This window comes from Empidonax traillii, unplaced genomic scaffold (assembly GCF_003031625.1).
Source record: "Empidonax traillii isolate 1590-97213 ecotype Southwest subspecies unplaced genomic scaffold, ASM303162v1 scaffold971:size222662, whole genome shotgun sequence".
Taxonomy (NCBI): domain Eukaryota; kingdom Metazoa; phylum Chordata; class Aves; order Passeriformes; family Tyrannidae; genus Empidonax; species Empidonax traillii.
The window spans coordinates 94,621-120,159 of NW_020956164.1; the positions used below are offsets into that span (position 1 = coordinate 94,621).

General features: G+C 41.1%; 1 protein-coding gene across 2 annotated transcripts in view; it reads left to right on the forward strand.

The window, feature by feature from the left end:
* Positions 1-1,407: 1,407 nt before the first annotated feature.
* FAM110B (family with sequence similarity 110 member B) overlaps positions 1,408-25,539 on the forward strand; it is a 115,858-nt gene continuing 91,726 nt past the window's right edge. For both annotated transcript variants that reach the window (XM_027903490.1, XM_027903493.1), the window contains exon 1: positions 1,408-1,488. The gene's annotated coding sequence lies outside the window, so the exon portion shown is untranslated. The remainder of the gene's footprint in view (positions 1,489-25,539) is intronic.

Genomic DNA, 25,539 nt, shown 5'->3' on the forward strand with positions numbered 1-25,539 from the left:
ATTACCTGTATCTTTCCACAGGCACCTCATGGACCACACAGAAAATTTCTAGGCTATAGGTAGGGGAACTGACAAACCACCTGTTTCTTTGGAGCACAAAAAACCAACTTGGTCTAGTACTAACCTTGAGCAGCTGGCTTAGCGCCAACAGATCAGTGCTACCCTGCTCCTCTGTCTGGAAGGTGAGCTCTAAGCAAACAGTAAGGGCTCCAGGGTGGGATTTTTAACTGCTGGGTCTTAATGAACATGATGGGGAAAGAGCTTTTAAGGAGGGCTGCTCAGTTAGAGAGCGTATCAAATTTATACCTGGTCTTAACAACCCTAATGTAGTCTAGTTTTGTTATTGCCTTATTAAAATGTCCCTTGTGGATATACAGTAATGAGTCGTTTTGCTCATTCCACCTCTATACAAATGGCTGAAATCTAACTATCCTTCAGAGAAGGCCTCATACTTGCCATTTGTAAGTTTCTCAATCTCTTCTAAGCGAGATGTGAATGAGGGTAAATTCTTCCCCACTCTGTCCTTTTAACTGGCATGACAGGGCGGCATGCGTTGACCTCAAGTACTTGGGCAGAAGGTCCGAAATTGGTGAGGTCGGAAGAGGTTTATAGGATGAGCATTAGAGTACTGTGGCCAAAAAAAAAAAAAAAAAAAAAAAAAAAAAAAAAAAAAAAAAAAAAAAAAAAAAAAAAAAAAAAAAAAAAGTGCTTTTAAAGGTACCTCAATGATCAGTGAGCAACTGGACACATAGAATAATAGGCACATGAGTGGCAACGTTTAAAAGAAGATCTGTGACCTACCACAGACAATAGTGTAAAGGTGCATCTCAAACTCGTTTTTCAGTAGTTCTAGGTGGCTGCCAAGGACAGAACGCTAAGAAACCAGACTTCACGATCCCATCTACCCTGAGCAATGAAACGCCCACCCTTAATTTAACAAGATTCAGCTCCTGAGGCATAAACAGGCAGCTGAAGCACCGCGCGTAGGCTGACTTCAGTGCTGGAGCCGAGCAGCGCTTGGCACAGGTGAAGAGGTTTTCATCACAGACCGAAATTAACTTCGGTAAAGTTACTCCGTGTCTGCCAGTGGCGGAGGAACAATCTCCGTGCGGAAGAAGCGTCCAGCCTGCCACCCGCCGCCCTCCCCTGCCGGCGCCGCTGGGGCGAACAAAGGCGGCAGCGGCGGGTCCCCTTTGTGCGGCGTGGGCAGGGGCAGGGGCGATCCCGCCCGCTCGGGGCTCCCCGCCCCGCCAGCCCGGCCCGGCGGCAGCCGGGAGGAAGGGCCGGCTGCGGGGCGGGCGGGCGGCTGCGAGCGGCTCGGTCCAGCCCCCGCGTCCCGTCCCCGCCCCTCCACCGCCGATCCCCCGCCCCCTCCGCCTCCTCCTCGCGGCGGCGGCGGCGGCTTTCTCGGCCCCGGCTCCTCGCGCTTCTCCGCGGCTTCGCCTCGCTCCTCTCCGGGAGGGCTCCCACGCCGCGCCGGCCAGGACGGTGAGTGCGGCGCCGGCCGAGGGCTGAGCGCGGCGCCGTCCCGCAGCGGTGCCCCCGCCGGTCGGGGGCGGCCCCGGGGAGCGGGGGAGGGCGGGACCCCCATTCCCAGCCCCGGCGGGCGGCTGGCGAAGGGGCTGCGGCGGGGCGGAGGTGCGGTGCTGGCGGCGCTGGCGGCGCCGCGCTGCCCCGGGGACGGGCAGGGGGCTCGTCCCCGCCGGGCGCTGCGGCAGGAGCCGCCCAGCCCAGCCCAGCCCTGCCTCTCCGCCGGGGGTCGGCGGGCGGGCAGCTCCCTCCGGGCACAGAGAGCAGCCCCGTGGGGTGGGTGTCGCGGGTGGGTGCCCCGCCGGCCGGGCCGGCTTCGCCCTTGCCTCCGGGGGAGGCGGCTCCGGCCCCCAGCTGGCGAGCGGGTCCGCGGCAGAGCGGGTAGAGCGGTTTGGCTCCTCTGAAATGCCTCGTTAATGTCAGGGGAAAACATATGGCCCAGGAGAAAGCCGCTGGAAGCGATCGCTGTTGAACTCCCCCGAGTTATTTGCCCGGGTCGGTGCGAAGTGAGAACTTCTCCTCGGGATGCCCTTTCGGGGGATGCGGGGCTGAGCACATGGCTGCCTCCCCTGGGTCTGCCCCGCATCTGTCACAGCACCGCCTGCCACGGGGCCTGCCGGCGCCTGCTCTCCTTTCAGAGTGCTAATCTGACCTCAAGAAAACTTAACTGGGCGGGGGGGGGGGGAAGGCTGATCCAAAGGTAGTTTACTTAAACATGTTGGGGTTTTTTTCCTTTTCTTCCTTTCCTCTCTCAGACAAGGCATCTGTGAAAAGGAGGAAAAGAATGGAATTGTGTCCAAGGGTCCAGTGCATATGGAAGCTTATAGTGCAGAGAGGAAGGTTAAAACTTTCAAAGACCTGGCACTGGCAAATTAACATCTCCAGTGAATCATAGTATCAGCTTCTTTAAACTTGAATTTTATGGTCATTTGCATGTTGATCCTTGCTTGTGTTTGAAGTCTGCAGATACTTTGTTCAGATATTTAAGGATGAAACGTCTCAGTTGTGCTTGAAATGACAATGCTATTGTGTTTTGTAAGCAGCAAGACAACTTTTATCTTTAATGTAGGCCTTTTTATCACTCAGCTGTAAATACTTGCTCTGTTTGTAAATCTGCCACTGATTTGTTGGTTGGCTTTGCAAAGGTCACTTTAGTTCATCAAATACAGGCATTTTTTTTTGTAAAATACCTGTATCAATTTAATATGGTCCTGGGTCAAACTTGGCATTTATAATTTATTTCACGTTTGTAATTATGTGCCATATAAGCCAGGCTTTATAAAGTAATATTCCTTGGTTTTGTATGTAAAGCCTACCGGCAGATCTTGGTGTGTGGTGTACAGGAGGTGTGCAGCTTGGCTTGTGTCTGATGTTAAGTGTCCTACTTATTTAAAAATGTTGGGAGCTCTAAAAAGGTCAGTGTAATCCATACCACACGTGCACTCAGTTGACCTAGAATTAACAAGATAAAGCACTTTTAAGCATTTCTGGAGTAAAAGTAGGGTGTTACTTCTTTGTGCTAACAATGAACTGCTTTTTCAAAACATCCAGTGCTATGCTTCCTGATTTGAAGGGTGGCAGAGCACCCACCCCGCTGCTGCAAAGGCTGGGCTTAAGCTGGTGAGATGGGTCATGAGAGCAGAAGGCACCAGCAGGGTGAAGGTGCTCTCTGGAGAGATGAACGCAATGATGACGTTTGCCAAGGGAGGCGGGTGCAGAGACCACTGTCAGGGATGGTGGGCAGCCCTTGCCATGGTGTGGGGTTGTTGGAGCTGATAGAGCTGTGTGACCTTTCAGGCCCCCATTTTATGTGGGTTGGTAACCTGGCACGTCAGTTGATGTTTCATGCTGCGGCACTGAGTTTCCCCTCTGGGTTTCAGGAGGCAGCAGGCAGGTGCCTGTGCACCACGGTGGAGATGCAAGCATACTAGGAATGTAGGGGTTTGTGTGATTTACTGCCTCGATGCCTTGCACTTGCCTGTGCCAGCAAGTTCACTCTGTTGCACAGAAGGCCCAGACAGACTGCCTTCATGCCAGTGCATCCATATTAAGAAAATCATGTCACAAGCTAAAGTTAAGAGGGCAGCGGTGTTTCCCAGATTCATGTGGAGACCATTCGTTGTCACTTTGCTAGAGAGGTTCATGTGTCCTGCTGTAGCACTTGGCCACCAGGACCCTCCTTCCCTGCTCCTCACAGGCTTGTCCTGGGCATGCTGGAGACCTCAAATTGTTACTGAAGGCACTTAATATAGATGCAGTCTTCCACCGGCTAGGAGATGGTTTTCTGTTAAAGGTTCATGCTGTGCTTCAAAATCTGGAGGGCTGTTTGATTTAGTGAGGCAAAACTAAGTCAAATTATAGAATGTAGCCTTGCAAACGTTATGGTTGCTCAGAGCTACAGAGCAGCTTTTTAGATATTGTGCTAGTGTATAAAGGGAAGGTGTTTCTCAAATATGCTTTTGTAAGTACGTTTTCCAGTGCTGACTAAGTTGGAAGTCAGTACACTGGATTATCACATGGTAGATTTGGGCCATTAATTGTGATGGAATGCAGAGTAAATAAAGGCTCATGTTTAGAGCCTGCCCAGAACCAGAGGGTATATCTTTAGGTTCTGGAATATCTCTGGTCTCTCACTGGCTGACAATGTTTTTTGCTTCCCACTGCTAGATTAGAGCTCCTGATTTTGAATTAAACTGAAGGGTAATTATATGTCACCTACAAAGTGTTTTTATTTCAAGGAAGCTTCATTTTAGCAGGGCACGTTCTGAGAAGTTAGAAGAACTAGTTTGTTTGATTTGTCCACAGGGCTGAAGATCTGTAGGAGTTGCGAGGTTTAAATAAAATGACATTAAAAAAAAGGAAAAAAAAAAAAAAAGCCTTGGACTTTCTTAAGTGGAAGGTAAAACAGCTGCTTGGAAACTGTATTTTAAGGAGGAGAGAAAGCTTGCCAAGAGGGACTGTGGACTTTGCTGTGAGAATAAGATACTGCAGGTTACCAGAAAACCTAAAAGGAATGAAGTGAAGGACTACATTGATTGTTGGAGAGCAGAAACTGCAGGAATAGCATGTGAATTGCCAAAAGTTAAAGGCTGAAGAAATTTAAGATGAAGAGGGGAAACATAATAAAAGGAGGAGGAGAACTTGGCTATGTTGTTCTGGGGACCAGGCTATAGTTGAAAAATATATCTGCTGCCCCTAAAATTAGCAATGATAACCAGTTTTAGATAAGGATGAAGATTTGAATAGGGAAGAAAGATAGGGTAGAAATGAAAAATCTGTGGAAATGACCAGAATAAACATCTTACGCCTGCTTCCAGAATCCAGACTAAGTCAGCAAAGGGTCTCTGCTTTGAAGGTCTGAGAGGGTTGGCACAGAACACTGGAGTCAGGTTTAAAAAAGCCCCCAGGATTGGTTTTTGTTTGTCAGGTTGAATGTAGCATTTGAGATAGTAATATAGCAAAAGACATATACTTCTGTTTATTTTAAAGGAGAAGAGAATGAAATCTTCACACCTTTTACTTCTGGTATCAATAGTATTCAAGGATTTAGAACAAATTTGGAACGAAAAAAGTAATTAAGTATACAAAGATAAGTGGAAAATAGGATAAAATGCATCATGGATTTGCCACAATTAGGTCATGGAAGACTAAAATCATATTATTACTGGTTAAATACTGAATGTTGTAGACAAAAGGAGCAGAAGGCATCAATTCTATGTGTACTCACCATGGCAGGCACGACACTGAAAATAACTAAACTGAAAGTGCAGGGCTTGGCTGAAGAATGGTGAGGTGTCTGCTGAAGGAGAGATTGTGACTCTGCATGAATAAAGGAATTACTGATCTAGATCATTATTAATGGGGAGCTGGTCTCTTTACTTCGCCATACTGGCTGAGATAACTGTATGAAAAGGACAATTGCTGATGAGGCTGTTAGGAAACCTAGTCAGCACTGAGGTGAGCTGGATTACTGTACAGGAAGAATTGAATGTCTGTGATGACTGAAGCAATAAGAATGACAGGAAGTTAAGTAGCTCTACAAGCAAAGTTATCCACTGAATGATTATTATCAACAAGTCTGCAATCGGCTGGCAGGCCATCCCTTAAAACAGGCATGGAGGAAAAGGCCTGACTGCCACAGTCGAACGGGTACTCTTATGTGATACTGAGTGTGAAATGGAAGCAAACAGTCCTTGGTGAGAGCTCTTCAGTGGAGAAAGACCAGGTATTAGGGAGACTTCATGTCAAATGCTGCATATAGTTCTGGGCTCTTGGGTACAGAAAAAATTAAATTATAGTGGAACACGTACAGGAACATTCAGGCTACAAAGATGATGTGGTATGAACAGTCTGAAGTTACATGAAAGATCGAGACTTAGGGTACTCTGGCTTTTGTGGCTTAATGGCAGAGATGAGAGATAGCAACTGCTTATAAATTCCCTGGGGCAGATTTTTGGAGAAGAGGAAGGGTCATAAACTGAAGGTTCATTCTGTGATTTTGGATTAAAAACTTGATGTACAGACGAAGGATTGAATGGCTTGCTGAATGAATGTTAGAATAATGTACATGGAGGAATTTAAAAGGAATTTCCTAACTGTCAGATTTTGGATGCCCTGCTAGCTGTAGGTCTCCTGAGTGCCAGCTGAGTGTTGAAGTTTGCACGTGACTGTTAATGAATTGAGCTGTTCAGGTTACTGAAGCTACCATATTTTATGCTTTGGTGTTCACAGGCAATCAAAAGAAATAGAAATCACTTCAGTAAGGGAGGTGCAATGAGCAGAAACACTTTTTTGGGGGGGAGTGTGTGTTGTCCAGTCACTTCATGGTGAATGGAATTTATAACAGGTGAAAACACTCATCTATGACATTAGTAGCTGCTGCTTTTTCTTCTCCTATAGTGCATAATGGAGTAGAATCAAGCTTAACTCATAAAATATTAAAGATGACCACAAATTAATATGTGTGGGACAGAAGATGCATAAATGGATGTGCAGGCTGGGGGTCAGGCTGACTTGAACCTATAAATAAATAAAAGGATTATGCTCTCCTGTTGAGTGTGTGCCCATGTTTATCCTCTGTCTGATTTCATGCTCCCTGGTCTTAGGAGTGTTTCATGGGACTGGCTGCATCCTCTTGTTGAGGACTGTGCTCCTGGGAGTAGAAGTAGGGAGGCGTTTCCTGGGGGGAGAGGGAGGACGTGGGCAGAGCCTTGTTCAGTAGAGGAAGTGCAGGGCTGTTGAAGACCTGAGGTGGGGGCTCCCAGCTGGAAGGGTGTGTGCTCCTCTGTGGCTTCATTTTGCAGGTGAGTACCTGACCCAGGTGCTTGTGCTGAGCTTTACAAAGGCCAACACAACCTAAGTGTTGGAAAGAAATTGAAGTATGAGCTGCTCCAGTTGAGACACTTTCTCGAGCACTGCTCTTGGAAGATGTGACTGGTACACAGCAAAGAGTTGTGTGCCCCACAGAAAGTGTAAAGATGGCATATGTGGTTTGAAGGTATAACATGTTGACTTATTTGGATCTTTGCTACAGCATCAGAGACTTGTTTGCAAGTTCTTCTGTAGCAGGGCTTTGTATGCCCAGGGAAACTTCTGGAAGTTTCTAGATGACTCTTCAAAAAGAAAGAAGAATATATGATATCTGTATGGGTGTATTTTGAGAAGAACCATTGAAAAAATAAGGCACTTTGAGTGTGTTTGTACAGAAAAGGAAGATCAGTGTCTTGATACTGCTTCATGTCTCTTTATTTCAAATTTATAAGGCAGGTGTCGTACTTCCTTAGAAATAATCCTGTTGCAAACTCCTTTGCAGGGTAGTTTATTAAAAATCTGAACTATTGAATTTTAGGTGTTTGCTTTAAATGCATGTGTGTTTTTTCTTTAAAGAGATGCTGTGTAATGAGCTCAATGTGTCAGGATACTGCATAGGAAGTAATTGTGAAGAGATTGTGTTGAACCATCAGAAGAATAATTTAACAATCCCAGGGAAAATTGAATTTATTGTCCTGGTAGCTTTTAGCATGCATTATTAGGCTATTCACTTATTGTGATTTTTCATGTACTCCTATTGCTCTTTTATATTAGTGTTGGGTGTATCGTTAAAAAAGATGAGACTAGACCTATGCTTTGCATTTGTATAACATCTTACACTTGACAGCCTTCAAGTTCCAAATATTAATGGATGAGGTGGAAAAGTTATTTCATATTTACAAGGGAGAGATTCAACCTAAATTCAAACAGTCTAGCAAATCAGAAAGTCTCCTGATGCTTTGCTGTGTTCTTTAAAAACAAAATCACTTAAATAATTTCCTGTTACAATTTGAGGTCTTGGAAAAGTCCGCATTAAGAAATGAGAGGAAATGTTTTAAGACTTTATTGGATCGGGAAGATAACAGTAGAATCCAATTGTCTGCACCTCAAGGAAGTGGAAAGGAATACCCTTCTTGTTAATAGGTCAAGGAACTGTTTGTGATGAGCATGATCAGACTGGGAAGCAGAGAAATGGACTGGAGCAAGTTATGTAAGAGAGTGAGGTAAAACCTGAAACATGGATATGTGAAAGGGCACAATGAAGACAATGTGATTGAGAAAGCAAGAAATATGGAAGGACTAAAGACTGAATGAACAAAACGCTGAAGAGGGGAATGAAGCAGGAAAGCTTATATGTTGCACATGAACTCAGTATTGCATATGAACTTAGTATGCACATTAACTTGTGTCCAGATTAAGTGGAAAGCTCATGTTTTATTCATCTCTGTGATGTTACTGTGGGTTATCTATTAGCTGCTTGGGTTGCACTGTTTAGAAAAGCACATTTTGAATAAAGAGAGGTTGTAGGAGGGAAGGAGCCAAGCGGAACGTTAGAAGGTTACCAAGGGAAGTGGTGGATTCTCTGTCCCTGAAGGTTTTTAAGATGAGACTGGATGTGGCACTTAGTGCCATGGTCTAGTAACTGCAGCGGTAGTGGATCAAGGGTTGGACTTCATGATCTCAGATGTCCTTTCCAACCTGGCTGATTCTATGATTCTTTGAATAAACTGCTGGAGAACTTCTTAGATGCATCTGTAAATTACATGGTGTCTTGCACAGTTCAAAAACAAAGGAAAGAAAAAGAAGAGTTGCGGGTAGAAGAATGGGTAAAGAAAATTCTACAGCCTTTCAAGGGTTTAACTTTCAGATTTCCACATGGTGTTTTTTTTGGTGCAAATAGGAGCACTTCTGTTGTGGAAGGATCATCAGTTGTCTTTTCCATCCAGTACCTCTACCTAGTCTTAAACAAGTCTGTTTTAAGTAACTACCTAAATTCGTGGGGGGACCCAGACCTTTGGATTTGTAAGGACCTTTGTATGTTGTCTTTCTTTATTTGACAAGTTAATCTGTGCATGCTACTACCTGGAGAGGTGGGCACGTGAAACTAAACTGTTTTTTGTATGTGTGTGTGCATATATAGATATATGCAGTTTTAATTAGGGTGGAGGAGAATCACTTAAGTAATGGTTCGGTAAAGCACTTTTGAGATGATGATGATAATATACATTTTATTTGTAGTTTATTTCATATATATAAAAATTCATGTTGCTGTGATCTGTTCAACAGACTGTTATTTCTCTTCTCATCTACTCCAGGGGTTTTACACCATTTTTTTTTAATCTCTTACTTAAGAATGTCTTGTCACTGCTCATGCAATCATGTACTTCAAGACTACATTTTGAACTATTCAAATTTATTACTAACATTTTTAAATTACTCATGTAAGTACAAGTAGGTAATGTGATCGGGTTCACGTGCATGTTGTATTTAATTGCAAGATTCTTATTATCTGTTGTTTTGCCTTTCTGATTGCAGTATTACTGAATTATATTGCTGTTGAGTTTTCCCATTGTGTTAGTTCTGGATATTGAATAATTGCAAGTGAGTGTCAGACCTGAATGAACTTAAATGGTAGGCAGTTTGAATGGGATTTCGTGGGTAGGTTTTGCTCCATTTGGAGAGATGTTATTTTGTCACTGAAGATCGCTTGTGGCAGGTGATCTTCTCTCTACATTATAAAATGTGATACAATATGTAATAATGGCCAGTCTTCGCGAACAAAGAACCAGGGAAGGTCTTTACCCCTTCCAGCCTGCGCATTGGATTTTTTAGGTGAGACACAGTGTGCGCGGAACTGAGCCCACCCTTTAATCCTAAGGTTCATCTGCCGGGGCCAAGCGAGCTTGGACAGTGGCAGCGAGGTCCTCAGGACATAGATGGATTGCCTTACAGGGCTAACGAGCTCCATCTGCCCAGGGAGTGGCCCTGATCGGGAATCGAACCCGGATCTCAGCATTGACAGCGCCACGTCCTTAACCACTAGACCACCAGGAGCTCCCTCAATATGTAGGGACTTACTGATAAGTCAGTTAAGTTCATTTATTAGTATCTGCTAATCAGAATCTGGAATCCCAGTTCTGCAACGTGAAATTTCTGCAGTGTGTTTGTACAAATGGTTGTGGAATATTTGCAGATGTGAAGGTCTGCTCACTCAGATTTCCTGCAAGACCTCCTTACATGCTTTGCTTAAGGATTTCAGATGTTTTAATAAATTTTGCCTGTATGTATTGTTACTGTGCTGTCTTCAGCTTGTACTGTTTGCTGTGCGAGTTTGAGGTTTACTCCTGTTGTAGTACTGTGTTGTATTTCATGCAAAGGAAATGATGCTTATTAGGTTGAGCTTTAGAACTTCTAGCTGAGGTGAATCCCCCAAATCTTTGTGTATTTTAAACCACACGTTTCTGGTCTTTTCCCCTAGCCTCCCTTTATTTCTGTTTGATAGACTGTGAGGAAGAGGAGAAACTGACTCTAATGAAGCACAGTGTATAGGAATGCATGGTGTTACCTCTTGAATTTGTAGAGAAAATGTTGTTTTCCTCTGATCTTTGCTGTAGTAATTTCAAGTATTCCCTCGTGATTATAATAAAGTATTTAGAAAAAAAAAATCTTGATTTGTTTTTTGATGGCCTGTTTGCTGTAGCAAGTTTGTGCTATCACAAAGTTTCTCTTTTAGGAATGAGATAACCTTTTTTTCCTGTTTCACTGAAAGATGATCAGTGTCATTTCTCTCTTCCTTCCCTCTCAATCCTGCTTAAAACAAAACAAAACCTTCAGCCCTCAAACAAAAGTGTCTTTGTTTTTACATTTGTTTTATGAAATTGCTTGAATCCTTTGGGAAAAGCTTTCCTCTCACAGGAAGAGAGAAAAAAAAACCACCCTCCTAAAGCCAAAAACAGCAAGCCTGCTACCAGACATTACTCTGTTTTGCTATCTGAATAGTAGCAGATTGCATAAAAGAAGCAATTTCTCGTCTTAATGAATGAAAAGTGCAATTGCAGAAATGCACACAAATAGACATATGGTTTTCACTCAGCTAATGTAGAATTGGTAGCATTCAGGGCAAAAATTTGCTGCATACCTTTCTTGAAGCTTCTTTGGACTGTCAGTGGGAGTGGAATTTTAAATGGGATATTTTGCAGCTCTGAGACGTGAATCAAATGGTCTTTGACCTTTCTGATTTTGTCTTGTTTTTTGATACCATTTATTCCTAAAAGTGCCTTGGTTCTACATCTTTGTGCTGTTCGGATCCTATGGCTCCAGTTGTGGAGCCATCCATCCTGGTATGCTAGGCAGATATGTCAATCACCCTCTCCTGATCTAGGAACCTGGCAACTGACAGGAAACATGAGTTCAGTGAGAGGCTGAACCAGAACTACAAAGAATTACATGAAATACCACCCTGCTAATTTGTTTGCATGGGCTTTATCCAGAAACTGTACCAAAGAGCAGGAGTGCTGATGAGCTAGAACAAGATTATTGCAGCATACTTTCTCCCAAGTGTAATAAAAATGCAAGAGCAAGTCAGTGGCCTACTGTTCTCAACCACCTGTATTATTATACAGGCTGGAGGGATCAAGGATGAAGGAAAATTTTGAGTAAGTGCTGAATGTGAATGAAAAAGTAAGGAGGTGTCCCTTAATACCAGGAGGTAAGGGCTCTGTAGAGTAGGAAATCACACACTGGACTAAAAGAATGATATAGGATTGTCCTAGAGGACAGACATCTTTATAAGCATTATATGGAGAATTCGGAATACGGTGGCCTCCCTGGGATCCAGTGGCACCTCACATCTTGGGCAGCTCTTGAACTTTGTTTGACATTCCTCTCTGTTGGTGCCCTGCATTGCCATTATGTGTGGAACCTCTGCAGTCGTGGTAATGTTGATACTGTGCAGCCATGAAACACCTGTGTCTTTGTGACTGGCTTGTCCATAATGTGATGGTGAAACCTGCATGTTGTTTCTTGGACTGACTTTTTATATCCTAACCTTGTAGGTACACTTGTTCATCCTTCCAGTGCCTGGGAAGAGAATTGGGCGCTCTGTAGGGCCTTCTGGAGTAGCATACATACCACTCATAAACAGGCACGTGCAGAGATGATTATATAGCGTTCACCATATATTTAAAACATTTTAAAGTGCTGTTCATGAAGACTAGACCAGAGAATTATAGGCTTTGAGGAGATAGAAGCTGAATTAACTTGTGCTTTGCTGGCTAAGCGGCATTAATGTTTTCATTACTTGGCCTGAACTGGAGTAGGCAAAAGCTGTAGGGAGAGGCCCTGTCCCCCAGCTATGCTGAGCTTAATAATAAGATTTCTCCTTCTAAACTTTCATTATCCAAGAACTGCTATGAAGGTATCAAATGATGCTGTTTGGATTGTTGTAATCAACTAATTTGATTTCCATATTACTTCTGGATGACTGTTACTGAAAAGCTTTTTTTATAAGGTGCCCTGCCCCGCTATGAAATCAGATCCTTGCACTCCACCACCCACGTATATTTCACTGCACTGTGTGGGCTGCACTGCTGAGCTGGAGAGTAGAGAGGAGAATTTGCCTCTTACGCTGTCATTACGGTCAATGCTAATCAAATGCTACTAATACAGTAGGCTTGCTTTGCACTGAATAGTAGGGTGATATTATCTATTTTGGTCAGAGGGGATCAGCAGAGCTGTGGAGTGGTAGAGCTGCCCACCCTATGGACGCATGCTCACTCTCGTAGTGCTCTTTGTTCCCATGCTGCTGTGGGGCCAGAACATTTTCCCCAAGAATACTGTTGTTTGTAGCTGCTGCAGCTGAGGTGGGACAACGTGGAGACTGAAAGGTTAAAGACTGATATCTGAAAAGCCCTTGCAGTGGATGTGGTTAGTATTGCAGCGCTGCAGGCCAATGGCGTGTCACCTGTTACTGCAGTTTAAGGCTGCAGGAATTGCAGTATGAGTAGGACAGGAAGGCAAGGAGGCAGCTTGTATGATGGCAGCTGTGGTACAGATACTGTCTAATGCAAAGCTGACTGCTGTGAGGTTCCAGTCTTTCTCCTACGTCTTTCCCATGCCTAGAACTTCCACTAATTTAAAACTGAATTTCTAATGAGAAACAAAACCTGTTCCTTAATCAGTGTGATTTACTTTCATGGAATACTTCATTCAACTTAGTGCAAATTGTGAAAGCCATGTAATATTTGAAAATTAGATCAGCTGTTTTTGACATTGAACCAGACTGAAGAGTGCTGTCTCTATGAAGTCCTCCTTCAATGAAGTGTAATTTGGTATCATAATATACTGTGCTGAAAGAAGCAATAAAATAGTTCTGCACTTAGTCTTTTTTACATTGCATTTCTGGAGTTGCAACAGTGGATTTCCCATTGTTTCCTTAATACTTTACCTTCTTATTAGGCAACATGTAGAGCACCAAACTTCTAAAATCCTCTTTAAGTGTTTTGAGAATAACTGATATGATGGAAAAAATAGCCTCTTGTTCTTCTGTAGAACAGTCACATGGACACTTTTTTTTTTCTTTCTTTGAAGTTGTTTTGCAGAGTTACATAGAGCTGCACAGATATTCCTAGGCTGGGATTTTTCTGAAGTCAATGTCAGAACTCACTTTTTCATACTTGCAAAGATCATGGTCTCTGACAATGAAATATACCTCACTTCAGTTCTGTTTATCTTGTTCACCAAGTCAAACAGCTCTTACAATTTTTATCCGTGATCAACTAGCTCATTGGCATGACAAACAATAAAAGTGTAAATGAGAATGTCAGAAATTCTGTGGTCGCCACTCTCTAAACTTCACTGACACCTCTAGTAAGTGTTCTCCAAAGATAAGGAAGAGGCAGAGGTTGGATATGGAGGAGGGAATTACAGTGCTAGAGTATGGCTGGGTTAGTCGTGGCTGCTGTGCTTTGTACCTCTGAAGGCTCCTGAAAAAGAAGGGAGTGTGCCATTGGGTTATTGTTCAGTGTCTCTTTTTTTTTATAATAATATGATGTCTCTGATCACAGCTTAACAGCCTTTGGCAGTTTAAAGTATAGAACTTCTTTTCCCTGGTGGGAGATTACAGAACATACCTGCTTAATTGTTCTCAATTACATGATGGGTTTTGTTTTAACCAATTCTTTGCTGACTTGGGAAGAAAATGGATTTGTTCTTCATAAAGAGGGCTGTATTTTACAGCTTTTCCAGATGATTTAAAAACACATTTAAAAATGGTTTTTAAGCCTCTGAATTATCTTGATTTATATAGTTGGTCTTCAGTTTGAATAAGTACAGAATGTGAAGCAATATAAAATTAAGATGTCTGATTTATGTCTGCTTATAAAATACATCTAACTATTCACAAGGGAAAATATTCTTTGGGAAAAGATTCAAATTAAGTAATGCCTTACTGTCTCTGTTGTTACTTTTCTGTTGTCTTAAATTCTTTTCAGGTTTTTCTTTTTTTTTCCTTCTAACAATCTCTAGGATGTGTATTTGAGATAACCATTAAGTTCTTCATTTTTGATGTCTGTAGTACTTTTACCTTTATACTAATGTATGTAGATGAACAGGTCAGGACTTGACCTATATAATAAAGTGCCTTAATTTACTTCTATGTACGTGCCAGCATGTGGGTATTTAAATAAAAAGGGAAAAGAACAGATGAGCTGGTGCCTGGTACAGTAATTCTATCTGGAGACTGATACTTGTGAAAGGAGGGGAGCTATCACAATAGCCTTCATCTGATGCTGGTTTTTCCCATCCCTGCTGTAAGGGCAGCTTGTTGAGACATACCTGCAGTAAGGTGGAGGCCAAGAACGTGCTTGTGGCAGTCTTTCCTCAGTCTTCCATTCCATTTTGAAGACAGGTTGCACGTGCTGGGCTTGTCCTGGCAGTAGGGTGCACCTCATGGCCATGCTCCCCAATGTTCTTGAAAAGAAACAGCCCCTGGAAAGCACAGAACCTCCCTGCTGTGCTCCAAGTTCAGGCTTCTTGCAGTAGCCCACAGTACATGGCCTGGCCTGCCTCTCCCCTGGAACTGGGGGAGCCCTCTGAGTTGGACCATGCACAGCCATCTCTCCTGAATCCGATGGTGTCCCCTACCTCTGGTTCTGTGAGGGGTACCTAATTGGAGAGCCGCAGCTCTCTTCAAGGGCTGATGTGCCAGGAGTCCAACCATGCAGTGCACTCACAGATCATAGTCAAAGTTTTGCATCTTCAATAGACAGAAATGGCAATTCCTTCACATAAAACACTATGAGAATATGCAAAACAATGTTCCCAGGAAAACGTGCATGCATGAGAAGGGGAAAAGTTGACAGAGGAGCTCTGGTTTATGATTTTCACCATTGACACTGAGGAATCTGCAGCACTCCTCAACAGTGTCTGCAGGTAATCTTGAGTCATCTTGGAGACAAAAGACTGAATCCTCCTCTCTATCCTTTGGTATTTTTTTTTTTTCTGTAACGTGATAGTGTCCACATGTGCACACACACAAATAATATTCTTTGTTTAAAAGTCCTAAATGTTTCTGTGGGGACCTGAGCTAATCTTCTAGATGAGCTTTCCCTTTCTGCAGCTGGTTTGAACTGAATCTGCCAAAACAGTTACAGTACATGGTCTGCATCCAAAGGAGAAGCGTTGCTCCTCTGAGGACCGTGAGCTATGGTAGGAATGTAGTCCTTAGCGGGAGGGCTGGGCTCAAGCTCATGTCCTGCCCTGTGCTTGGAGAGATTGTCCGTGAGTCCTAAGCTACATCAGTGCCCCCCCATGTCTTCTGAACAGGCTGGCAACAAGGCAGCATGAGGTGGGCATCCGGTGAAATGTATTCCCTAGGCACTTGCCCCAGGTTCTTCCCTAAAATATCTCAGTGCTCTTACTTTTAGCTTAGTGTCAGTCCTCTGAGTTGCATTGTCTGGAAATAGTTACTTTCTCCTAGAAGTTCTTGCTGGTGGTGTAAGATAACTTGGCAACATCTATGAGAAAGCGGTTATATGGGGAAGAGGTTGTTTTGAGATTTTTGTCTTAATTGGAAAAGTACCAAAAGCTGGGAAGTACAAAATACATGTGCTTTTTTTTTTTCCTTGAAATTTCACACTGCTCTTCAAAATAAATTCTCCTGCCTTTAAAAGGGTGAGTCCTTGCTCAAAAGCAGTGATTCCTAAATGTTCATATTTGAGCCAAGAATAAAATCTTTTTATGCAATCTTTTCAGAGCCTGCCTTTGAGAAAGAAAGAATTTAGTCTTCTTTTCGAGACTTTATTCTCTTTATAGAACAGAATGAGTTTGCTTTTCAATAGAAAAACTGAGAATTGCAGTGAAGAGGCTCTGTTGTATTTTGGCTTGATTTTTATGCAGGATAAAGCTGTTTAGTATTTAATACAGTAAACTGTTTAAAAGGATAAGTCATATAATTACCATGAACTTTTAAATAACCATTGGTATTAGTACTTGATTGTCAGTAACAGCATGATGTAATAATATTCAGAAATTAGCAGATACAAAATAACTGTCTGAGCCTTTGCTCTTACTAGGCTAGATATCAAGTCTGTGGCTTTATATGTAGGAAAATGGTTGCAGATATAGTCAGAGCTGTTTAAGATTTCTTTTTTTCCCCTTGTTTATCCTTATTTGCATATCTTAATTACATAAAAATCTTCAGTTTGGAAGCTGAAATGCTATTTTATTTCTCCAAGTATCTTTCACCATCAGCTCAATGAGTGCCAGTTTTTTGGAACTTCTTGATTTGCCTGACAGTTTCTGCACAGTCAAATATGGCAGCTGATGTCGGACTACTTTAAAATAATAATGAATACCCTAAAATTCTTTTTAATACTTAGTGATGTCATCCTGTAGCTTCATTTCAAATTAGCAAGCACTCATACAGTGTATGGGAATAAGTAGGTTCTCCTTTGCTCTGTGATAACTGCTGTTGGACTGCAGCTGACTCTTCAGGCAATAGAGAAAGCTAGTGGTAGAATATGAAGTGGTATTATACCACTCCAGATAGCAATCAGCTTGTCATTTATGCTTGAGGGGAAGGGTCAGAAAATAGCCTGCAAACATTTCCACTTCCCACTGTTAAACTGTGGTTTTATTATTGTCAGTATTTGCCTACTAACAGGGTTAGACCCAGTTTATGTGTATATCTTACCAAATTCAGTTCTACTACACTTCAAGAGAATCAGTACCAAATGTGAGCAAAATGTCTCTAAGTCCTTTGGTATTTAAACTTTTATGGCAAGATGACTTAGAACTGAAAGTAGTTTTGGTTTCAGAGGACAACAGAGACTTCTCAAAGCTGCTGCACTAGAAAGTATATTGGCCTCTGTGGTTCTCTTTTTATTGCACTCTATGCTAAACCTATAATGACAGGATTTAGAAAACCTCTCCCCGTGCACAAGTATGACCTAGTCTTTCCATGAAACCAAATGGGTCTGTGGACTTCTGGATGTTCGTTGAGCTCCCAGGTGCACTAGGAGAGCTCCCAGATAAAGAGCAGGAATTCCTGAGGTCCCAAGCCCAGCTGGAAGTTTCCCACTGTAACTCCTAATGCCATGTTGTAGTACGAAAATATCAGAAAAGATTGTGTGAAGCAAAAGGAGATGATATTTAAAGATGAACCTTGTTCTTTTACTAGTCATTTTGAAGCACCAGATAAATGATACTATTATTTAATTGTTAGGGGAATTCATTGGGTTTGAAGGATTCTTCCACTCCTCAGTTTGTGAAGACCTTTACCAAGTACGTAGACTTCATTGGTTAATCCAGGAATTTACATAAAGGTAATGCAAAGTTCACAGAGTGGTGGTGTGGTATGACTGTGTCTACTTGAACTATTTAGTCTGCTCACAAGAAGAGGGTTTTTTTTCTCTTTTCTTGAGCTTTTTCCTCACTTTCAAGTCAATTCCCAGGAGTGGTGGGTTGTGCGTGTGTCACATCCAGGTACCATTCTGGCAAAATCACTGACAAGCTGATGGTGTGTGGTTATTGTTTGTTTTTTGAAGAAGGCAGATACTCCACTTCCTAAGCCAAAAAGAAACTTTTCTCAGACAAAGCTTGATCTCTTTGTAAGCACTTTTAAATCCTGCCTGTGTAGTGCAGGTGCGTGCCCAGACCACATGCTGCCTGGTGACTGCTGCTTCTGTGAACAGAAGGATTAGAATAGAGTTTCAGCCTTAATCCTGGGTTTCCTGTGCAGATTCACTTCACAGTCTTATTCCTGTTTAGTTGCCTGTGTGTTAAAGTGCATGTTTTTATTTATACTTGCTCGCTCCCCAAAAAAAGGCACTGAGTGGTATTTTGGTTTTTATTGTTGATGAACTGTGTAAAGATTTATGCTATTTTTTTCCCCAGACTCTTCACAGAGTAGTAATTAGCCATGTGTTATGCAATTTTGTGCAGAGAAATGAACTGGTTATCTATTAATTAAAACTAAATGACAAGAGTTTTATATTTAAGTTATTTTAAAGTATCTAAATGATTTAGGATATGAAGTCTTAATTTTTTTCAATCAATGCCTTAGTCTCCTCTTTGTTACTTTGAAACTCTACAGTAAATAAGTTTTTTTATGTTCAGAATTATATGCTATAATAAAAAAACCCCAGGTTTTGTCTTCCTGAGGGCTTGAACTGACCTTAAGAATTTTGTGAAATGTAAAAAATCATTTGTTCACTGTTTTAGTGGTCTGGCTTTTTGTACTTTTATGGTCCCTGCAGTTTTAAATGTGGTTTGAGCTAATTGAACTACATCTTAAATTTAATATTGGCTAGGAAAAGATCCTACAACTAAATGTGTTCAGCAATATAATTGATCAAGAAGTTGGTAAAAGACTGTTTTCTCCTTATGCAGTTTATTTTGCTTATCCTTGAAAATTTTATATTTAGGGAGTAATTTAAATCATCTGTCAGCATAAGTTAAAAGAATAGCTAGCATACAAGCTGATTTAAGCAACAGGAGCTTGGTGCTCTAACAAGTTTAAAGGAAATATTTTTGAATTATATAATAATGGTTGATTAAAGAAAAAGTGCTAGAAACATATGTTTGGTGTGTGTAATCTTTTTTAACATTTTCATGTCCTAATTTCAGTTTCTTTACCAGTCTATTGAAGGACTGGGCTTGGTGCCCTATTGAGTCCTCCAAGGGTTGTGTGAAAATCTAGTCAAAACTTCAGGGTTTTCAAAACCTTTAAGTCAGTAAGATATTTTTGATGTGTAGATGGTGTTAATGTATATGTGGATGCTACGAAAGTAAAAATCCGTGGTAAGACTTACAGGAGAATGTGTAGAGGTAAATGAAGTTACAGGGCTGCTGAGAAAAAACTTCAGATGTTGACAATTTCACGGATGTGTTTCTGCAAAATGATTGCCAGCATTTTCTCATTCTCACTACGCAAAAAGGTACTTGAGTGAAAATTAAGCCTGTCTGGAGGAACCGCTGGTTAGCTCTTGTGTCCTTTATGGGCGAGTTGGGAGCTTGCCCCCCTGTGTGGGGAGGGAAAGAAGAAAAGGGAGTTCTTCCATCTCTGATCCATATATTTGTAATCTCCTATTGTTATTATTCAGAGGCCTAAAAATATATTTGATTCTCTTTCAAAAAGAAGATTGAATATATGTTGCTGTAGGAATAGTGTTTCAGGTAGCTTAGGCAGGAAAGCATCTCTTGTATAAAAATGCCAAAGGAGTCTTCCTTTGGCATGCCTTTGAGACAAATAAATTTGTTTTCTATACAATTGAGTGCTGTTGTTTCTGTTTTTTTTTCATTAGTTTTGTTGTTGTTTTTGTTTGTTTTTTCAATTCTGATAGAAGCTCAGCAATAAGCCTTGAGCACAGAATAAATTCTTTATCCTGTGTGATTTGTGTGTATTTGTCTTTTAAATCTGTTTAACAAAGTAGTTCAACAAATTTGAGATTAGCAATGTGCTTGTTAGCTTTGCTGGAGGAGGCTGGGATGGGAAAATGGGGAAATTCACGTTTTTTGCATTAGGTATGATGAGCTGACACAAAGATTAGCTGTATTATGTGTTTCTTTTCAAACAGTTCCTGACCTCACGGGTGCAAGGAAGTTGTGATCCAGCTGTAGCAGTATAAATTTGGCAAAGAAAATAAGCATGCTTTTTGTGATGATTTGTACATTGGCAGAAAGATATTCTCAGCTCACAGACTTTCCTTTTACCCCTCACAAATTTAAAAATAGTGTTGATTTAGTGCCAAGTGTCTGTTGTGACACATGCCCTTGTATTGTATTTTAGTGCTCTTTACTGTTTGTTATGCCTTTATTTTTTAATCTGGATCTTATGACACTTATGGTACGGAGGACTGTTAACACCAGTAAATCAGGCATCGCTCACAAAAGTTTCTGATAAATTTAAAATTTGTATTTCATAATGTCAGTAACATGGAATCTGGACTGTAAAATCCTGCTTTTAATCTAGGCTTATTTGGTTAGACTGTGTTAAATCCACTCCTAAAAATACTCAAGCTTTGTTGTTGTTGTTGTTATTATTTTCATTTGAGATCAAATCTCTTTGAACTGTGTAGACACGCACCTGTGCTCATTTTAATCCCTGTGTAGTTTTCATCAATTATCACAGCAGGCAAGAAGAAAATAAAATTGTAAAATGCTTTTGAAAAGTAAGTACGTTCAACTTGGGGTTCAGGTTTCTGTTTTAATCAAACATCATCTGTATTCATGTTCTTTAGACAAAGGTGGGTGAGGGAGGGGCACAAAAAGCCTTTTTTTGTTTTCATTGTGAAATATCTGTTTTGAAGTGCTCTGCTGTATGTTGAGTATATGTTTGTGTTTGTAGAGGAAGGCTCTGTTGTGTGTGCATATGCTTTTTTTTTTTGTCTTTTTAAGCTGGAGAAAATCTAGGTCAAGAGATTTCATTCTTATTAATAACTTAAGGCTTTATTCGACAAAAATTATTCTCCATGACTAGAAAGCTTCCTCACTGGGGAAGTGCTGGTTAGGAAAGAGCCTGCTGCTCTGAAATATGGATGGGAACAGTTCCCCTTTCATCGGGGTGTTAACATGTTCACCTTAAATTAGAGTCATTTAGGTTTGAAAAGACCTCTAAAATTATTGAGTCCAACCATTAACCTGACACTGCCAAGTCTAGCACTAAAACATGTCCCTGACTTCATCACTTCGCTGGGCAGCCTGTTCCAGTGCTTGACAGCTCTGTCAATGAAGAAATGTTTCTAATATCCAATCTAAACTTTCCTTCACACATGTCACTTCTTACTTGGTAGAAGAGACTCTGGACACACTCCAGCACCCCTAATGTCTTTCTTCTCCCCTGTATTTTTGATCACCATCAACAAAAACTCACAGGAGCGTGTTCTTTGTGCGTTTCTCAGTGTGGGGCCCTGCTTGGGGCTGGGGACCCTTGGCATTTCCCCTGGCCATGTGTGCCTGCTGTTCAGTCCCATGCCATGGCCCCAGCCTTCCAGCGCTGCCTCGGCCTCCTGACTTGTGTGTGACCACCCAGAAGTCTTGTGGTATCAATATAACATCATTTGGGCACAAGATTGAATTTTTTGTTTTCCTGAAAACATCCCTATCAGCAAAATAAATAAATATGGAAGCTTGCCGATTCTTGTTTTAATTATTTGGGAGATACTAAAATGTGAAATCCCTCATTTGGCCTTGTGTAGCTTTCCTGCTTCTCTTCCTCAGTGGTCACTGCCATGTGTGTTTAGCTGCACAGCACCAGTGCCTTGGCTTGGTATTAAATATCTATACTGGAAACACTGGGACGAGTGCTGTTAAATAAGGAAACTGGAATAATAGGGAAATTCTGAGCTCTTCCAGCTATGGTAATCTACTGTATTAGAGATTTAAACAAACTTAGGGAAAATAGTTGTATGAAGCCTTTAATTTTACCTTAAGCTTCTGTGTTGCTGTAGAACTGAAAGCAAAAGTAGTTAAATTAGGTTAATTAATCATGGAACAACTTACACAGATGGATGTAATGAATTTTCCATCAATTTGCAAGTTCTGTAAATCAAGTCAGAGTCTTCTCTTAAGAAATGTTGTTTGTAATCCATGGATATTGTACTTGACAAAAAAAAAAAAAATTAGGTTAAATTAGATGCCATCTGTATTGGCATCTTGAAGTTGGAAATTTCTGGAGTAGTTCCTTCAAATGTGAGGGTTTAGAACTTCAGTTTGATTTCCATGTCTAGCACTGTATCAAGGAGTGCAAATTTGAGGGAGAAAAAGTCATTTTAATTAAAAAGTTTGTGTTCAGGACTCCTTTATCAACACTTTGCCTTTTCTCCTGTTCCTGCCCAATATCTTGTGGATGTGGGAGAGTTTGGAAAGCCTGTCTGTCTGCTGCTACAGGACCTGTCAAATTAAACCTATCTGCCCAGGAGAATTTGGGTTCGTTTTCCTAATTGCTTTTAGGGAAAGTCATCCGATGTCATCCAACTCCAGTGTGGAGTTGCAGGTCCTAACTTCCCAAAGGGAAACGTGCAGAAGCTTTAAACATTGTAGTCAACCCATGTGACTAATATAATTTCATCTCCTTAGTGATTAACTTATGTAGATGTGAAGCAGACTTTGAAGCAAATCAGTTGACACCCACACAGGACTAAATTATAACATCCTGTTTAAATTGCTATGCAGTCTAAGTGCTGAAGTATTGTCAATACAAAGAAAGTTTGTTCCCAACAATTCTTTGAATGTTGAAAATCACTTAAAATTTGTTGGATTAAAAAGTTAACTTGCATAGTTAGGTTATTTGCCTGTAAAGTGAGCAAAGATAATCAAGATCATTAAAAACGTAAAACATGAGAGAATAATGTCAAATGTAGTTTAGTAATACCTATCAAATTTTGTTCACATCCCACATATTTTATTTTAATTTTTTTTTAGTTAGCGACCAAATGGTGACTTTTGGTGTACTACTTTAAAGTGTAATAAAATTATTCTTTTCTGGTTTGTGTTAAACAAATTGAAACATATTCTGCTTGAATTGCATTATATGAAACGCTTTCTCAGCAGGGACTGAGAAGACATGCTTCTGAAAATTCACCCTCTTTTTTATTATCACAGAGAGGTGGTAGATGCCACATCGCTGGAAATGTTAAGGGTTAGGTTGAACAGAGCTTTGAGCAGCCTGATCTAGTTGAAGATGTCCCTGCTCACTGCAGGGGGCTTGGACTAGATGGCCTTTAAAGGTCCCTTCTAATGCAAACTGTTCTATGATCGTGTGAGGATAACTGGAAATTTAAATGCATTGTTTGTATAGTATGCAAATGTAGAGGTAGAAATTACAGCACTGCAATAAAAATTAAGATAGATACCTCTTTAGATGTTGGATTTAATTTAAAAGTTTGTTCCTTCTGTCCTTCTCCTTAAGTGCTTTTATTACTTCATTTTGTATGTTACACAAGCACCTCCTTAGATGCCTCATATATTAAGCTTCAGAATGTTCCAATTCAATGTTATGGGTTTAGTACTTGTTTGGGTGCCTGTCTTTGTAGAGAACTTGCACAAAGAACAAGTTTTCTGCAAGAACATCATGTTGTCAACTTTTGCAAGGAAGAATGCCATATTTCATTAATCTGATGGAATCATCAAAATGCACATCTTTAGGGATAGGTGATTGCCTCCAGTGAAAAATACATATTTTGTTATAGAAAAATGTTGCTTGTGTTTTTGAAGATTTTTTTTTTTGGTCACCAGAATGACTAGTATAATTTTCTTAGCTGTGGATTCTTTTAAAATTATGAAGATTAAGTAGTGTGTTAGAGGTCCATCTACATTATTTAAAAAGATTTGCTAGGTGTTTTCAGAATCAGTGACAGGATAGGATGATCTCTCTCGGTTATCCTTTGGCTTCAGAGTAGAAGATAGACTAGGTGAAAGTTCCTGTACATCTTTTCATTTATGACTGGTGCTTTGGAATAACTATCTGCTTTGTGAATTCTGTTTTTGCTTTGAAAGCTTTTTTAGAAATACTGTCTGTTCTTTCCTTCTTCCCTGGCCTCAGTGCTGTTAAGTGAGGATATGAGTTATCCAAGTAAGACTGTGCACATGGCAACCCATGGAAAAGCCCTCTTGCCTGTCTGTTGCTTTTTGCCCTGCATCTAGTGACACGATGTGACTGCTTGATATTTTTATTTATAAGGTGTAAGAAAAGTTTCAAAATTTTATGTCATGTTATGCTGTGCTAAATTATGTTTATGTCAGAACAGAGTGAGAATGTAGTCTCTTAGGTTTTACTCCTGAGGTTTGACATTTGGCAGTCAAGTGACCCAAATCAACCCATGGAGGTACTCTGCAACTGATGCCCCTTTCAGGCCTTACCATAGTGACCCGACACTAGGTTGATAAATGTTTATAAAAGGAGGAATAAGTGGCAAAGTCCTCAGAAGAGAAGTGTAAAGCCTTTTGATTCGAACTGTTGATTTATACTACTCTTAGCGGTAGTGGTTGGTTTGGCTGCTTGCCCCTTGCCTGTTTGCCAGCTTCCTGCTACTTGGAGATGAGCAGGGTCCTGGATTTGTACTTCTAGGGTATGGAAGTGATGTACCATTACAATGAAATTCTGTCCAGAAATAGTAACGCATTTCCATTAAAATCTTTTAACCAATGAACATTTTTTTTTTATAATTAACTGTAAAGAAACAAAAGTAAGCAACCATGACATCTTATGTATTTTTTACTTCTGTACAGAATTGCCTCAAATGACCTGTTTCTAAGCTGGAGTTGCATCAGTATACAAAGCTGTTTCCTTCTCTGCTTCTCAAAATTGTGGTGTGCAGCGTGACAAAGTTATTATGGAATGCCTCTGATGAAGGTAAACTTTTGCAGAGCTGGCATGTTATGCTTAATTCCTGCTTTTATAACCATCTGCTGAGCTGTCCGAAGCACTGAGCCCATGGCCTGGAGATGGACTCCACGTATGGTAGCTCAGGGAGGAAGGCTTTTGGTGAGACATCCCATTTCCATCCTTCATTGGGCGTGATGCAAGGACTCCTTCTGCCGCCTCATTAAATTTAAATCATCGATATCCTATACCCAGCACTCTTTTTCCCTGCAAGTGTGATACTGTTTTACTGTTCCTATCCATGATGATAGTGAAGTATTGAAACAGGTCACAAAGGGGAGTATTAAACTCTTTGTAGTTTCTTGCAGTTCAATGTTAGGTATATTTAGTAAACAGCAGTCATGCTTTTATGTAGTTTATAGGAAAAGATTTTAGAGTGTGTACGCTGAGGTGTGTTGACTTAAACCTTCCCAAGTCCCTGTCTTGGTCAGTATTGTGGAGTCTTGGGAAGCTCCCCTGCTTTAGGTCCGATGCAGACAAAACCTGGACATGAGAGCCAGGTCCCCAGGCTTGGCTGGTGACAGGGGTTAGGACTGACTGCTGAAGCAGGCAGCACATCTGTGCCTGGCTGGCATCCATATGCCCTAGTACTTACCTGTTTTTTCAGTGTTGATATGTTTTTATAAATACTTTAGTACTCACTGTCTTCTGCTTTGCAAAGTAAGTTTTAGAAATAATCTCTGATTTATATCCTCTTTGTGTGTTTGACCCCGTGTCCTGACCCCAAGTCAAAGGTTTGTATATTTTCTTATTCCCAGCAAAGTGGACTGTGGGGTTTTGTTTTGAAGCCCAACTGTAGACTTAGTATTTCCTGTCAC